At 38.1% G+C, this 16,232-nt stretch overlaps 1 protein-coding gene across 1 annotated transcript in view; it reads right to left on the bottom strand.

The window, feature by feature from the left end:
* The window catches only part of MED27 (mediator complex subunit 27), a gene marked incomplete at its 5' end in the record, with an annotated part of 57,364 nt that overhangs the window by 31,626 nt on the left and 9,506 nt on the right, over positions 1 to 16,232 (bottom strand). The gene's annotated exons all lie outside the window — the stretch shown is intronic.

Genomic DNA, 16,232 nt, shown 5'->3' with positions numbered 1-16,232 from the left:
AAGGGATGGATATGATAAATCAGATGCAGTAATGTAAAAGTGTAACTGGTGACGACTTTAGAGAAAACTGAAGAACATATAATAAAGACAAGATAAAGTGCACTCCTGAGGCTGTCTGGAAATAGGGTCAGAGAAAAAGCTGCTGTCTGGAACTTATTTTGCAGAAGTGAAATATATTAATTTAGTGCCAAAATAAGCAGTCACAATTTAGACATCTCTGTCCAATCAGTTTTAGCTCAAAAATATGATAGATCCTATTTATGTTACAGAACCTCTTACACAGTCTCAAAAAAGCGTAGCACTTAAGGATGGAGAAAGGTCTAATTTTACTTTGCCACCAAGCACGTCTAACTTTTAAGGTACTTACCACATCTCAGTTTTCTCCTACTTACAAAAGATGCTAGTTGGAATGAGCATTTACAAACCCAGAAGAAATAATGCAAAGCAGGGAAAAGCAAATGAAATAGATTTGCTCAAGTATTTGGCATATCTTCAGAAAAAAAATAGAAAAAATTCATGGAATTCTCAGAATTAAATACAAGCTGAAATTATACGGTAGTAGCTTCTCCTCTTGTCCTAGAACCGGCATTGTTCCACCTATGAAGGGGTGAATAGAGCGTCTAGACAAACTCCCTCCCCATGGCTTCCCTATCACGCAAAGAATGCTCAAAAACGTCTGAAGACAGGCAACAACTGCAAAAGATAATTCCCAATAATCCCCACATTCAATTACAGCACAGTATTTAAACTCCTTATAGACAGAATTCCATCTTACTTCTTCTTCTAGGCCTCAAAAACCAACACACTAACACCTTAGAATTGCAACATCCTAAATTAGTCCCATTCTATTCAAAGAAGCTTCAAGTAACTTCATCAATACCTGCATCCTAATCCAGACGCATATGCATCCTAGTCAGAAAAGAACAACAGACTTCACCAACAGGACTTCCGATCATTAAACCGTATCAAATGCTAAAGCAATTTTGCTAATGTAATTTTACTGGTCAGAGGGAGGATTTTAAAAGCAGCTTTAATAGCAGGTTTGTACCAACTTCCCTCTCCCATTTTTTCTCCTCTTTCTCTCCTTCATGACACAGATTCATGATTTTTAAGGAGGTTTTAAAATTATATTTTTGACAGAAAATCTTTATTTTAAAAAATGATAATTGTATCATTCAGGGGCATGCATCTGAATGTGCAACACAACCAGCCAGTAAGATCAGACCTGACATCAGATGCTCGCCAAGGCTGTCAACACTATAAATCATTATTTTCATTTTAATGTAGTAGAACACTTTTTTCTACAAACATGCTATATTAATACTGCAAAAGTGAGAACATAACAATCTACTTCATGAACATTAGCAAAGACAAAAAGTAATTCAAAATGCTACACTCCGAATGAAGTCTTGTTACAAACATGCAGAAAAATCAACACCAGAATAAAGCAACGGAGATACTATTTGAAAAATCTCTCTACCATTTTGCCAACAAGCATATACATAAATCCTTTAGTTAGAATTAGAGGAACAATGCCTGGAACAGACAGAAGACGCTTTTGAAGCCAGTTAGAAAATACTGTTTATAAGGGACTAATTAGTTATGCAAAATGCCAAATGAGACGTTTCATACTAAAACATCAGGTTGACAAGGTAGAAATAATTCAGGAACCACCTTTGTAGATAAATGGTCTTGTAACATCGCTTTGAGTCACACAAAGGCCCCCCCAAAAGACAGTAATACAAAAGAGTAATTCATTATAAATTCCTTTCAATTCCACACTGGACAGATGGCTTAGTTCTCTGATGTGACCTGTCTTAATTTTTTTTTTTTTTTATTTTTACTGGATTAGATCCAGTGATCCAATGTTAGTGTGAGGTTTAACAGCTTAGACAAGATTTAAATAGCATTTATCCCACACAGTGTTTAAGTTGCATGCTGTTCATTTTTTCCACTCAACACAACAATTTAAAGATCAGAAATATAGGTATTAACAATAATTTACTGAGGAGGTCCTTTGGAAGAAAGAAAATTTTGCTAAATGATCTTAAGGAGACAGAGAAAAAGATAGAGAGGAAAAAAATACACATTTGTAATATCAAAGAGTGTAATTTTTCCTATACACTCAGTGGAAAACAACAGATATGAGATGAAGAGAAACTCTACGATTCTACTGAATGTGGATTAATGATATTCTGGACAGCAAAGGGGAAACTCTCCACATATTCTCTCACTTATTAGCACGGTATTTACTTGCTCCCAGAATTTTTTTTTTTTTTTTTGGCTTTCAGTTACTATTTTCAACACAGCTAATAATTTCTTTCCACATGTCTGGTATTTCAGAAGTATGGGCCGGCCCTGCAGACTCTTGCTAACATATGCAGTGTTCGCTAATAAAGTCATTGGTGCAAAGAGCCTGCCTGCGCTCTACTAAGACCTATGTAACAGCTATTTTTTGCAGAACCAGGCTCAATATGTAGCTTAAAGCTTTTAGCAGTGGCAGGATTTTAGGTATAAAGATACTAAATAGTTTTCAGGCAACTTGATTAGAGAAATATTGTATTTTAAAACATACGAGGTAGTCACCGTTCTACTGTGATTTATTAATCAACAAATTAAAAGTTTTTGTTTGATTCAAGCAAGTCTCTGCAGGTAGCAAATTCAAGTTGATAGAAGGCTTTTCAGAAGCATCAATTAACAGTAGTTATTAAAACAGTGACCTCTGCCAGCTTTTGTGAGATGACACTTCCTGCTTGGATAGGCAATGAAAAGCGTGAAAAGAAATTCAACAACTCTCACGCTGAGAAAGCGACTTCAAGTCTCAAGACTAAATTAGACAGCTGGCACAATCCATGACATTTGTACCTCAATCCTGGAAGTCTCTGCCTCTTCCCCAAATTCCACAGGCTTTGTTTTTTTTTGTTTTTTTGGTTTTTTTGGTTTTTTTTTTTGGTTTTTTTTTTTTTTTTTTTTAGTTGTTAATTCAGGCTCTGGCTCTTTTCTTCTCTAGAACCTCTGTAAAAATGCTCGTGATTCCTGGTTCTAAAATCACTTTCTTGTTTTGACCAACTTCTCCTCCAGCTATAAATTTCCTTGCCAGGCTGTCTTCTCTTATAGCTATTAACACTATCCTTTTGTCCTTTCTGAACGAACAGCTTCAGTGGTTTCCTCTCTCTTCTCACCCAATTTCCAAGTTTCTGTTGGTGGGAGACTCCAGCCAGGCTCCTCCTGGCTCTTCGCGTTTCCTTCCGTTCCATTCTCATCCGCACACTAACTTGGTCTTCTGCTACTCCTTCAATGCCTCCTTTCCCGCTGTGAAATCTTTATTCACAATACGTTATAAAGGAAAAATGTTACCTCTTTCAAATAACTGACTGTCTTCTAACTACCATGAGGTAAGTTGAGGGCAGAAGGGGCAAACCTGAGTCTCTTGAGTTATACAGAGTTCTTCAGTCTTGGGGCTACAACGTATGATCAGCTTGAGCGAGTTTTGGCACTGGAGTGTCTTGCTAATATGAATCCACAGGTGTGGGAAGAAGCAAGCCAGAATGCGTGGATTGTAAGGAACAAATTTGCTAAGAAACCTTCGACAAAGGTCCTAAGGAACAGATTTGCTAAGGTTCATGCCTAACTCCTCCCTACCCTGCCGTGGACAACTAATACGATGCACAACTGAAAGTGCTGAAAGATTCAGCTCCAAACTTGAAAGAAGGCAGCTTTCCATTCATTCTTCCAAGCTAGCTTGTTTTCAACTTTGCTGGAGATGTTATTTCGGTCATGGAGGAATTAAGTTTCATTATTGAGTGGATGCAAAAGATTAAGTTATGTGCCTAAATAGTCTAGAAGTGTTTATATGTAAACACAGGGTGGTCTGCTTCAAAAGCATATGCACATATAGCTGTATCAAACACTTAACCATCTGCACTTCTCACTCACAAAAGGCCAAACCTGGTACAGCACTTAAGGATGCATGTGAAGTCGTTTGGACAGTTCTCTAGAAGCCAAGAGAGAATGTTTAAGGGTTGAATTTACAAAGACATTTCAAAACCTGAGGCTGTGATTCAACAATTTTCAAGCTGCAGCACCAATAGTGACATAAGGCACTGACACATCCCCTCCCGCATGCTGCGGCATACAGCCCCCTCAACTGTGCTGTGCTGGGAGAGCTGGATCACACAACCGATCTGGCTTTAAAATAAAAAAAAAATAAAAGAAGAAAAACGTATTAGTTTAAATCTAAACCCATTTAATGATTCAGCTCCTTGTGTGGCTGCACACGCTGTGTGCCAGCACAATTCCTGCCGGGGCCATGCATCATGGGCCAGGAATACTGTACACTGGGATCATTCTATTACAACAATAAAATATTGTTATGGTAAAATGTGTTACTTATACTGCATTGTTTATACAAACACAATTCCAAATTCTTCAGTGCTACTGTGAATCCACTGATAAGCAACATGGTGTAAATCTGCAAGGAATAGCCTCAAAAGTATGAGCTGACAGTGATGCTACAAATGCATGCAGGTTCTCATGCTGAATGCTTATGAGATGCAAACCTGCCCCGAATCAGCATCTACACATTTACATTAAATATGATCACCTCTAATGCACTCTGAAAGCTCACATGTTGACAGTGTATAGCTTGTTTTTTAAGACAGCGCAAAAAGACATCTGCTCATAATATCAAATTCCAGTGCACCACCTTAAAAAGCGTACCTTTAATATGGAAAACTTTAAGTTACAAATAGAGACCTTGCAGTCAAATTCCCACAGATATTTTATTATATTGCTGAAATAGCTTTTTTAGTAGTTATGTGGAACGCTCTTCAAATTGCCTTTAATTCACAGCAATAATCAAGAGGGGAATATGAATATCAGAACGTGTGAAATCTGGTTAAGAAAACAAGCATGCATCTACTTTACAGTCATCACTAGAATCTTGTCTGAGCCTGTTACTAGTCTGTGCTTTATGGAAAAAATTAACTCCTTTATACATACCTCGAGACAAAAAACAGCTCTCCCTAACTATGCAGCCTCATTAGTAATAGAATTTCAGATGCAACACTTCACAGAACATACATATTGTTTATATTTCCACTTCTTCATGAAAGCAGATGTTGCTCCACAGCCCAACAATAAATGCTAACAACAGTAATTTTCAGGGGCCTGGATGAGAATCAGAATTATTACATCAGTGTTTAGCTACAAAGATGGTTCTTGAATTACTCCTAACTCATCAAGCAATTTGTGCCCCACCTGTTAGCCTAAATTTGCACATGCAGATACATGTTTTCATACAGTAAAGCTGTGCCAGAAGTCCTCAGAAGAAAGTCAAGCCAAGAGATGGAGAATCTCTTCTGTAAAGGCAGCCGGCCTTTACAGAAAATTGTCTGCACAAACTACACACATTTCCCTGCCACGGGGTTTGAGAGATGGATTATCCCCACCCTCTCCACCACCTGCAGTTGAGCAGAGTTCACCTGAGCTTGCCTGGGTCTGCACTGTAAGGTGAAACCACCTCTCCTGCACTCACCAGTCAGCCATGGAGCGAGGGAGAGGATTAAGCTGTGACACGCTGATGTTCAGCAAACACCAGACAGTGCTTTGGCAAAGGCCTCAAAAACAACACATGAAGTTCAGTCCTGCTTTTAGAAAAGGTAACGGGCTGAGCTGGTTTTTGGTCCACCTGCCCAGCCAGACTCCCAAAGTAAACTGGGCTCCCTGCAGATGGGAAAGGTCCCGTCGTGTGGACTGACTGCCTGATGGGATCCTGATGCTGCAAATTACTCCACGCTTTCATTCCTGAATTCACTCTTTTAAAGCTAGAATTCAGTAATTTATAACATGTACTTTTCAGCTCTGCTATTGAAGAATTACTTCAATAGCAAAGTCTTCTCACTTTCTTTCTTTGTGCTTTATTTCCCCCTCAACAGAGCCGAAATTACAGTACTTACCTCCTTTTATGAAAAGCAACAGATGATGCATGATACCCATTATGTATTCTATACCTCTCAAAAGCAGCGAGATTTTACCTTTGGGTGGAGAGATTGATGAATAGGAAACATACTATGTTTTGCACAGCTAGACCTTGTTATACACTATGCTTGACCATATAATAGCACTGCTGGAAGGAAGAGTTCTTAGTGATCATTTATGTTAGGCACATCAAGTCCCAGAACTTAGTCTGACCTTAGAAATCAACACAAATTCCAGAGGGTAGGAGGAAGGGAGAACTAAGGATGTAACCCTCTGGCGCATGGCTAACATCAAAACAGGAGATCAGAGCAGACTGTTTCTTAAAACAGGTTTGTTTGTATCAGTTAAGTTAGCAAAGCCTTGATATTTTCTGCTTTTAAAAAAAAGCATCCTCTACTTAAATCACATTCTGATGGCATGCAGGCAGTATGTGGTTTTAAAACATTCTTCACATTTGCAATGGCTCAGTACTCTGGAAAGCTGTCTCGCTGGAATTTCTCATCCTTACCATATGTTTCTTTTAACTTCAGCTAACACCACAATATCTTACTGCCTCTGTCGTGTCAGCATCTAATGCAGGCACCAGCATGCTTATCAGAGCTTCAGTCTTCATTATTAAATGCACGTAGGGTGTTTGTACGGTTATTGACGCTACCATACCTAATGTTTCATGACCTGTTAGAAGTTACTGGGATGAAGATACCCAACTTTTATGCAAAATAGTTTCACTCCTACAGAACCAAGCTAAGACACAATGCTATCTATTACCTTAGAACGTGCACTGGCCTCTTGTTGTATTTTGCAAGTAGATTTCTGAAGCTTGTAACCATGCTCACATCTAAGCATACTTAGAGAACAACAGAAGTGCCTGAAGGAGCAAATTAGCCAAGAGACAAAGCACAACCAAAAAACTCCATCATAGACATGAAGGCATTAAAAAAAATGGCCTCATTTCATTCGAGTCCTCAGTGATGTATTATTATTATTGTATTTCTAATTTCTTCCTTTAAAATTAAAGTATTCTTATAGAACAAGATGTTGGAATACATGGGATTAGTAAGTAAAGACTCAAATTTTAGGTCTCACCAATAGACTTCAAGCAGCCACTCAAAAAGAGCACCCACTTCAAGACCTAGTGCTTTATTAAAATTATAAACTATGGTAAAAACAGACAAGTCTTAATAACACCAGTTCTAAGGGTACTCAGGATACTTGATATCAGCCTTTGAGGACACTTAAAACCAATTTGTTCTTCTGTAATTAAGAGGGAAGTAAAGGCGAAGAAAAAAAACACAAAAAAGATGAAATACCGCAACAAATGATCGCTTGTACAGCCCAGTGCAATTTATTACACAAACTTTTACCAAATACCCATTTCAACTTCTGCGATCACCCACTAAGTTTTCCTGAGGCAATTTGATAATTAGTCCTGATTTTGCCTCTTCAGGATTATACTCTGACCAAGTATTTCGATCTGCCTGTGATACCTACAGAGATGAAAAATCTATCTTAAAACTCACAGGTTTCTCAAAAGACTCCTTCAAGGTCGTCTCTATACTGCAGTACGAAGACTGCATATGACAAGTACGATTAGACATTTATGAACTCAAGACCCTCCCAGTACAAACATTTTGGAAAGAGAAGCCCTTCAAAATATTATTTTCTAAAAAATACACTTTCATCACTTCTTCCTCCACCATGACAAGCTGTTCCTTAGGTTGGGATTTTTATAGGGCTCATGGAAATTCATTGCATGGCTTCCACTGAAAGTCAGTGTGGTAGAGGAAGGCTAATTCCCCTTAACAAATGCTCTGAAAAAAATTCCTCTTTAAACAACAGAGTTGGTTAAAGGAAAGGGCTTATCATGGCAGTTATTCTTGGGCTTGCCAAACACAGTCCAGACACCTCAGCAAAGTGACTGCAGAAATTTGCTGCCCCTTTTTGGCCATTTTCCCACTCTTGTGATCAGGTTCCCTCTCATTTGATGTTATTTCCCCTCGCACACAAGGATCAGTGCGCAACCCCAGTGAAGATCAGACGGACTTTATGTTCACTGTGGCTCTTTAAACACTGGAGTCTCTGCCTTGCCTGTGTTCCTCCACTGTGCAGAGCAGGCAGAGCAGAGTTTAAAGCACTTCGCAAGGCTGGAACCTGGACTAAAGCCAGAGAACCACCACGGTAAGCAAATACAGTTCTGTTCGTAAGTATATTCTTGTACTTGCATCGCTTTACATTACCTGCAAAGCTTCCCTAAAAAAATAAACCATAAACCAGCTTTTTATACCAAGTATATCTGAAGTAGGACAACCCCTTTAGAACTACTGTGTCTGGTGCTATCAGGGAGAAATGTTCAGCCTATTAAAATGTAATACACTTCTGTTCATGTAAGCATACCAACAGTGAAAACTGCCTAAATGAAAAACAAGGCATGAAGATCGACTTAGGTAAATACACACAATTATTAACACTGCCTAGCTTTGCTCCTAGATACGTTTATCTAATTCTAAGCATCCACTTCACAAATATCGAGCTCAAAACTTATAAAATGCAAGTTATTTTAAGGAACATCAAGTTGGTTACCCAAAGTAAAGAAATTCCCAATTGTCACATAATTTCTAATAGTAAATAGGTACAGATTTAAGAAACATAGAATTTGAGGATGGAAACAGGGGAAAAAAAGAAACTGGGAAAAAGAAAAGAAGAGAAAAAAAAAAAGGAAAAAAGAGAAAAAAAAAGACTGCCTTCTGTAACGTTAAAGAGTGGCATTGCACCGGATGGGACTGTACATGGTCACAGGCAAGAACTCGGACTTTGCCAAAGAGCATCTCAAAGGGTCTGCTACAGAAGGCACAATGAAAGGTTTCTTGCAGACTCTGAAGACAACACCAGCCTGATCAACCTTTTCTAATCAGCAGCCCAAGTGTCTCGCCTGTCTGTCAGCGACAGTGCCTCTCAGCAGGGAGTGGTTTATTATTCTAATATGGTGCTCCAATAAAGAGAGGGTCAGCTATGAATCACTATCATGAGAAGATTTAATTAGATTTTTACACCAACTAAAGACATTCCTTGCACACACACAAAATTTTAAATATGGAGATAAATGACAGTGTATTTTAAGCAAGGTTACCTTTTCTGTTTATATTTTTCCTTTTCTTGTGATGGCTGATTACATAGTTACACTGTGCAAGCTTAAAGGTTTCTTATGAAAAACAGCTCAGTAATTTTTTCATTAAAAACTCTCTCGCCAAATCTTCTGAAATATTCCACCCAACAGAAAGCTCTGTGTTCTTGTAGGAAAAAGTGTGATGACAGCATAAACAAAAACCTATACCAAATTAAAAAAACAAAACAAAACTCTGCTTCATCACAGAGTAAAAGCTACAGAATAGTTTGATATCCAACACATGTACAATATATACCAATGTATTATTGTAGTATGGTGTTTTAATTAAAAATATACTGTATAAAGAAGAGCATGGGACTCAGCTATATTGATACATACAGGTGCAAACTACCTGTATTAGCAGATAGAACGTTAATTAAGAGTAACCTCGTATCAAAGATTTTTCTAAAAGCAACCAGAGGGAAAGCTGAAGTCAACCATGAGGGCCAGGGCTATTTCGATCATTAGGAAACCATTATCTCAAATTCATGCTGCTACCGGGATATAGGTTCACCTAGTAACATGACAGCAAATTATATGATTAATTAGCTAACATGTAGCTACTGAGAGTCAACCAGTTGAAGCCCTACAGAAACAGATAGAATATTACCAAATGGTATCTATCACCTCAAAAGACTGTCCTGCAGTTATATTTCCAAATATCAGTGGATTTGCGGATGTTTCAAGGGAGCTCTCCATTCATGCTCACTGTGCATTCACTACTCACTGCATTGACACGCATTTCTCTATTTGACTTTTGTTTAATCATTATTCTTCACTTTTTGCCTAATTGCAATCATCAAGTTTTCTGTAGATTCAAAACACAAACAAAATACACTTGCATTGATCTAATGCCAGACACATTCTTAATAGCTGTTCATAGGTTATTTTTAAGAAGGAGACAAAAATACCAGTTATACAACAGAATCAAGGGCTATTTGGCAAAAGACACAATGAGACAAACATCACATAACATATCTGAAAAGGAAACATGAAGATGGGAAAGCCGAAAAAAGTCTGACTGAAAACAAATCAAACGTAGTTATAGTTACATCTTCAGCTGCACTACTGAGAGGTTTGCTGCTTTGACTGGCTTTCTGCAACCCATCCCATTACACTGAAAACAGACTTCTTCCTAAGCTGCACCTAGTGCGAAGTCAGCAACAGCAGAAACCAGAAAATATGGGCAAACAAAACACAGGGCTCATTTTATTCTTTTCAAGGGCTTAAAAAACCCCCAATCTTAAAACATTAGCTTAAATATGTGTATGTACATACATTTCCCAGGATCACAGGGCAGTCAGGGAGCACTTTCCATCCTCACATGCCGCACTGCATCAGTGCTGACACACCTGGCAAGGCTCTATGCTCAAATCAGAGCTGAACTTCTCTCAATATACTCTATCCTTCACACTCAGGAGATGGATATGAAATGCTTATTTAGGATTTGAAAGTGAAAGCAGTTAAGTATTTGAACAGACTTTATGTGAGAGAGAAAAACTTCATTTCTTGAAATTTGCTGAAACAGCCAACCAGAGGAAGTTCACAGAGAAGGAAATATTTTAAACAGCCTGAAAACTAAGGGCCATCCAACAACCAGGTTCTCTATGTACCTTGTTTTTACTAGCATTTTAAGATGTGTGGAGAAGAACTTTAGCAGAAGGTATTCGAGAGATTTGCAAAATGCAGATCTTTAAGATCCAGTACATACTTACACATTAACGAAGCAACTAGTAACAAAAGCAAACAGGGGTTTGCTTGCACAAGAGGTTGCTGGTAGAGGATGATGCCTATGACACAATAAAGATTAAGTGGCTTAAATACATATAAGCAAGAAAACAGATAATTCAACCACGGTACTGTAGACAAATGCAAAAGTACATCATAGGAGAGAAAGAAGGATATTACAACACTCAGGCTTCAATATCAGAATTTCTCTCCCCATTGATGACTTAATAAAAAAAACAGAGGGAAGGCAGCAACTGTAGAACAACAAAAAGAAATTAGTAGCAGCAGATAATATTTTAGCTGTACTAGCAAAAATTATAATTGATTTTCTGTCTGTGATGTTAAAGTTGCTATCTTTGCACTGAAAATAAATTTTCATTTTAAAAGCATAATCACATGTTAAAGTAGTTCTACCTGGCATCTTCTGTCAGCAAGCTCATTTTAAAGTGGCATTTGAGAGCCACCATTGCTCCGTCATGTCAAGAAATTTGTTTCACTTCCTCAGAAATACCTACGATTAGATAGCATTAGATCTGCTTATCGTATATCATGCTGTAAAATCATGTTGTTGAAGAAGTAACCTTTTGTCTAAATGAATAACAACTTTCAAAGTAGAAAGGATCATGGAAGCATCAACATATAAATTGCTTTTAAGCCAACCTTTAGATTTAAAAAAACCCCCAAATATTATTTTAAATCCCAATCACTCCTCCTTGGAGTACTCCTTTTAGTTAACTCATCTGCTTCTCACTGTCTGTTTTTCAAACAAGCTACTACAATCTACATTAAGTAGCAATGTAGATTCTAAAAAAATACTTGCTTTCTCTCTCCATCAGCCACCCCGCCTCAAACACTCCTTAGAACAGGTTTTCAGCAGGCCTGTTTACACAAGAACAGCGCTAACTGGACCTCTAGAAGCAGATGAGCTGCTTTGATGACAACTGCAAGTGTGGTCTTCCATCCCTGGAGGTTTTCAGGATTCAGCCAGGCAAGATCACGGCTAATCTGATCTAGCTGTGACAAAAGACCATCTCTGCATGGCAGGCTGGACTAGATCGTCTCCCAGGGTCCCTCCAACTCAAACCCCAACTAGAAATCAAAGAGAATTCAGAGGTGAGAGTCTGGAGCACCCACTGCCACAGCAGACTTTTCCATTAATGCCTACTTGACTAGAAGATACAAAAAGCTGCAGCAGGCAGAGGGTTAGCAGAGGCAGTACCTGAAGAATAAACAGACAGAAGAATAGTTGGAGGAATTAGAGCTACAGGGTCTACTCAGTGCACCCAGCAGACAGATCGCACTTCAGGAACTGAAACACCAAACCAATGATTATCAATCAGGAATTATTACCTAAACTTTCAAATTTATGGGTTAATTGCTAACGATACACCTCACCGACATTCAGCTAATCAGCCCAATACTCTCTTTTCTTAACTTAAATTTAAAATTGAACCATAAAAGTTATAAAGCAGTAAGTGTTTAAACTTAGGTATTATTTCTAATAAAGTATTGTTAGATATGGCTATGATTCTTCAAACTATGAGTCTGCCACGTAGCTCATTAGCTCCAAATTTAGATCCAAGTTTGATTTGTCTTTCAGTGCTTCACAAAAGGCTCTTTTTATAAGACCCCTCTAACAGGCACATACAAATTCGTCATGAGCAAAAGCATCATCCATGCTGATCAACTGTCAAAATGCAAAAGCCAAAATAAAAGAAGGTTCTGCATGTAAAATAGGAAAGAAGAGCCTGGTTTTTGGCTTCAGGGGAGGTCAGTTTTATAGTGCTATTTTGGACACAGATATTAAATTTTGACTTAAAATATATCAAAACACTAGGGTATTTTTTGCCACTTCTAGAGCACATTTGACTTTAACACCAAACAGTGAATGCAACAATCAGCAAAAGAGCTCAACAATTTAGAGATTCAAGAAGTCTAGGGAGCTTGACACAGACTGACAGGCTCCAGCCAAGCTTGCTGTGTAATTATTTCATGCGTCTGCACTTTGTCTTCCATCACTGAAATGAACACCTAAAGGCAAGAACACAAAGGATACAGAATACTACATCATCATTCATGTATCAGAATGAACACTGACAGTGGATAGTTAGAGCTTCCTATGAGGTCTTGCAAGTATGAATGATACGGTCATTCATTCTTCACAATACATCACTCCTGGACTTTGAAATTTGTAAAAAATTAACTGGTCTTGACATGTGACAATAAAAACCAAAAATCCAGACTCTTCCCCTGCATGAAAGCATATGCCTCATAGTTAATGCCTTCTCTTATCCCAGCTTTGTACAAACACTACTCCAGTCACTCTCAGCACTCCTGCACAGTTCCCAGATGATACAATTCACATAGTTCATGCAGGGAAACCGAGGCACAGAGCAACTCAACAAAATCATAATTTGCTCTGCAATAACTTATTCAGGAATCTCTGTATCTTTAAGTGCTTTCAAACATGCATGGTACAGAATGAAAAGGCCGAACACTGTTCCACAGTCATACTTTGCAAGGGTTGGAAACAAAGTATTACAGGCAACAACAGAGCACAATGATCACACACAGAATGTAATCTTTATTTTATTTCATTCAAGGTGCCCAGATCAACTCAAAGGTGAAATAAGCAATTAACTACTTCACCATGATCTCTGTGCCAAACTCTTACTTTCTTTCCCAAAAATAAAATTTGTAAGAACAATCCTGAGCAATGTAAAAAAAAATTAATTTCAATGCAAAAATTGCTGCATGGAGATGCTTTTAGTTGCTAAAATTAGAGAACTTACTACAGGATTCCCCTGGCCATGACTCACAGACAGTAAAGAGGCTGCATGCAGCCATAGAAAGAAGTCAAAACTGTCTGCCCATGTTAACAAGGTCTTCTGTGTCCGTAGTGGTTTACGCCCTATGTTACCCCTGCAAAGGTAAGAATCGGGAAAATAAACTAATAATGAGGCAAATGTATCTACATCCAAATAGAAACACTATTAATACACTTGTTTTCAAAATGACACACAAAGACTACTGAGTAACATTACTGAAATTACAAAGACAGTGTTACTCTCTATCAGGTAAAACCTATACAGCAAAGAGGAAGTGCCTTGCAAAATTAAACCACCAGAAATGAAAATAACAGTAGAGCAGCATCTATAAAGGGATGAAAACCAAAGTCACTTCACCCAGAGAAACTTCTAACAGTTGCATTTTATTTATTTTTCTCCACTGTCAGAACTAGCAAAATAATTGTACCAAAACACTTCAAATAATTACAAATGAAAATTATGTTTAGAGGAAAACTCTATGAAGTCATCAGCTGGAATTTGCTGTGCAAGCTTTCTTCATTTACCCCATCCATAGGGTTCCTTGTAAACACACGAAAACCCAGAGAATGCCCTGAAGTGAAATTAAAAAGTAACAACAGTTATTTTTAACATCAAGTAAAGAAAGCAGAGCAAAGCAGTTCTCCTACTCTGTCACCTTTCTAGTTAGAAAGGGCATTCATCTGTCCTCAAATTCACGAGCCAGCTTGGATGACGGGTGCTGAATACAGCCGCTCGAGGCAGTGCTGCGGCATGGCCAGCCCACCATCCACTGTGGTCCTCAGGGAAGGGAACAGCCCCTTTAGTCCCCTGGTAAATCCCCATCTGCAGTTCATTGCTTGGGAGAACTTTCCCTTTTTGCCGAGTTACTGTCAAAACTACAGGGGACTTCAATTGCCTTTATTTTCAGGTACGACTTATATTTCAAAGTTGTTTTTTTTTTTTTTTACTGTGATACACTTAGGGAGTTTGCTTCCTTCTTAACAGTACAGGTTTCGCATTTGAAAGTACTTTTATCTCCCCTCACAGTATAGCCGTTTAGCTTTTCTCTCAAATAGCTAAAGGTTACTTGGAATCATGTAGAGGTACAGAAATACAGTCATTAATAAATACGTCACAATACATTCATATCACATCACATTATACAATATGATTATGCAATAATGTCGTTCTTGCTAAGCCACCAAAATATAAAGACCTTCTCCCTCCATCTTATTCTGGCACTGCTCTTTCTGCTTGTCATCTTTGACAAGGGAATATACAACCAATGCAGATGGAAACGCTTGCTGTAATGCGTTTCAGAATCTGGCAAGCGGCAGTTTTCATTTATTCTTTTCAGATTGTCTACCGCAGTAAAGCGGCCTCTAATCCCACTCCCCCAAATAGCAAAGCTAAAAAAAAAAGTGTGTGTGTGTGTGTGTGTAAAGCAATCATATGATAAAATCACAGCTTTAGCAAAAGCTTTGATATCATTATTAAGTTCATACAAATTTCCTCTCTAATCTAGCTTGTTCTTCACTAATTAGTCTAACCACTGGTAGTGTGTGTTCCTCTTTTTTTGACACAGAAACAAGCAGTTAAACTAGTATTTGCAGCCTTAATTACACATTAAAATCTTCATCCTTAACTTTCTTTTTTACTGAAAGTACAGGGATTCCCTACAGTGCAATATTAGTGTTCTGCTCTAAATGCTGCAAGGGCATCTTCTAATGGTTGGGACTGCGGAACAACTTTTAATTAATTGCCACCTTTTAATGGCATGGTTCTCACACAAACATTACCTTTAAGGCAAACATTCATCAAAGAGTCAGAAATTTGCTCTTTTACAACAGAGCTGCAACCCCCAACACTAACATTCAAGAAGGGCTACACACTGCTTCGGATCTGTGCATATTCTGGAAAATGAACATGCAGATCAAGGCCAGTTACACAGCCCAAAGTTTCCAAAAAGATACAGCTTTTTCATTTCCCAGCGATGGTCTGTTCCAGCTAATCTTCAGCAAAGTAGATGGGAATTATTTCAAATCATTGTGCTCAGTCACACAGGGCTGCACATCACACAGAGCAATCCTATTTGCAGGATTAGTGTGGGGAATATGACACCAAAATATCAACAGCAATCAGCCCCAGGCCTCTTTTGGCTAATGTCTTCAAGACAGACATGTTCATGGTGGTGTTCACTACAAGCACATTTGAGCTAAGGCTGTCAGTCCGTAACAGCTCACAACACGCTAACAAGTGAAGCTCTATACACTGTAAAGAAATAATGAAATCTTAATTACATGCTCTCTCTTTCCACAGTGGTTGGTTAGAATATTTGTTGAAAAGTGAATAAATAAAACAGATTTTTCCTCCCTCTTAAAATACACTGTGAAGTTTTACAACACAGCTAATGCACATTTCAGTAATTTACCAGGGCTAAAGCAACCTCCAAGATCCTTGTCTCTTGTACTTTCATGGACAAAAATTATTATCCTGTTAATGAATATCACAAGGAACATTTGGTTTTAGTTTAAGTTTTTTCTTTGGACAATCTG

Source organism: Phaethon lepturus, unplaced genomic scaffold, assembly GCF_000687285.1.
Source record: "Phaethon lepturus isolate BGI_N335 unplaced genomic scaffold, ASM68728v1 scaffold10896, whole genome shotgun sequence".
NCBI lineage: Eukaryota > Metazoa > Chordata > Aves > Phaethontiformes > Phaethontidae > Phaethon > Phaethon lepturus.
Note: the sequence above shows the minus strand (reverse complement) of the source record. Positions and strands in the feature narration are given on the sequence as shown.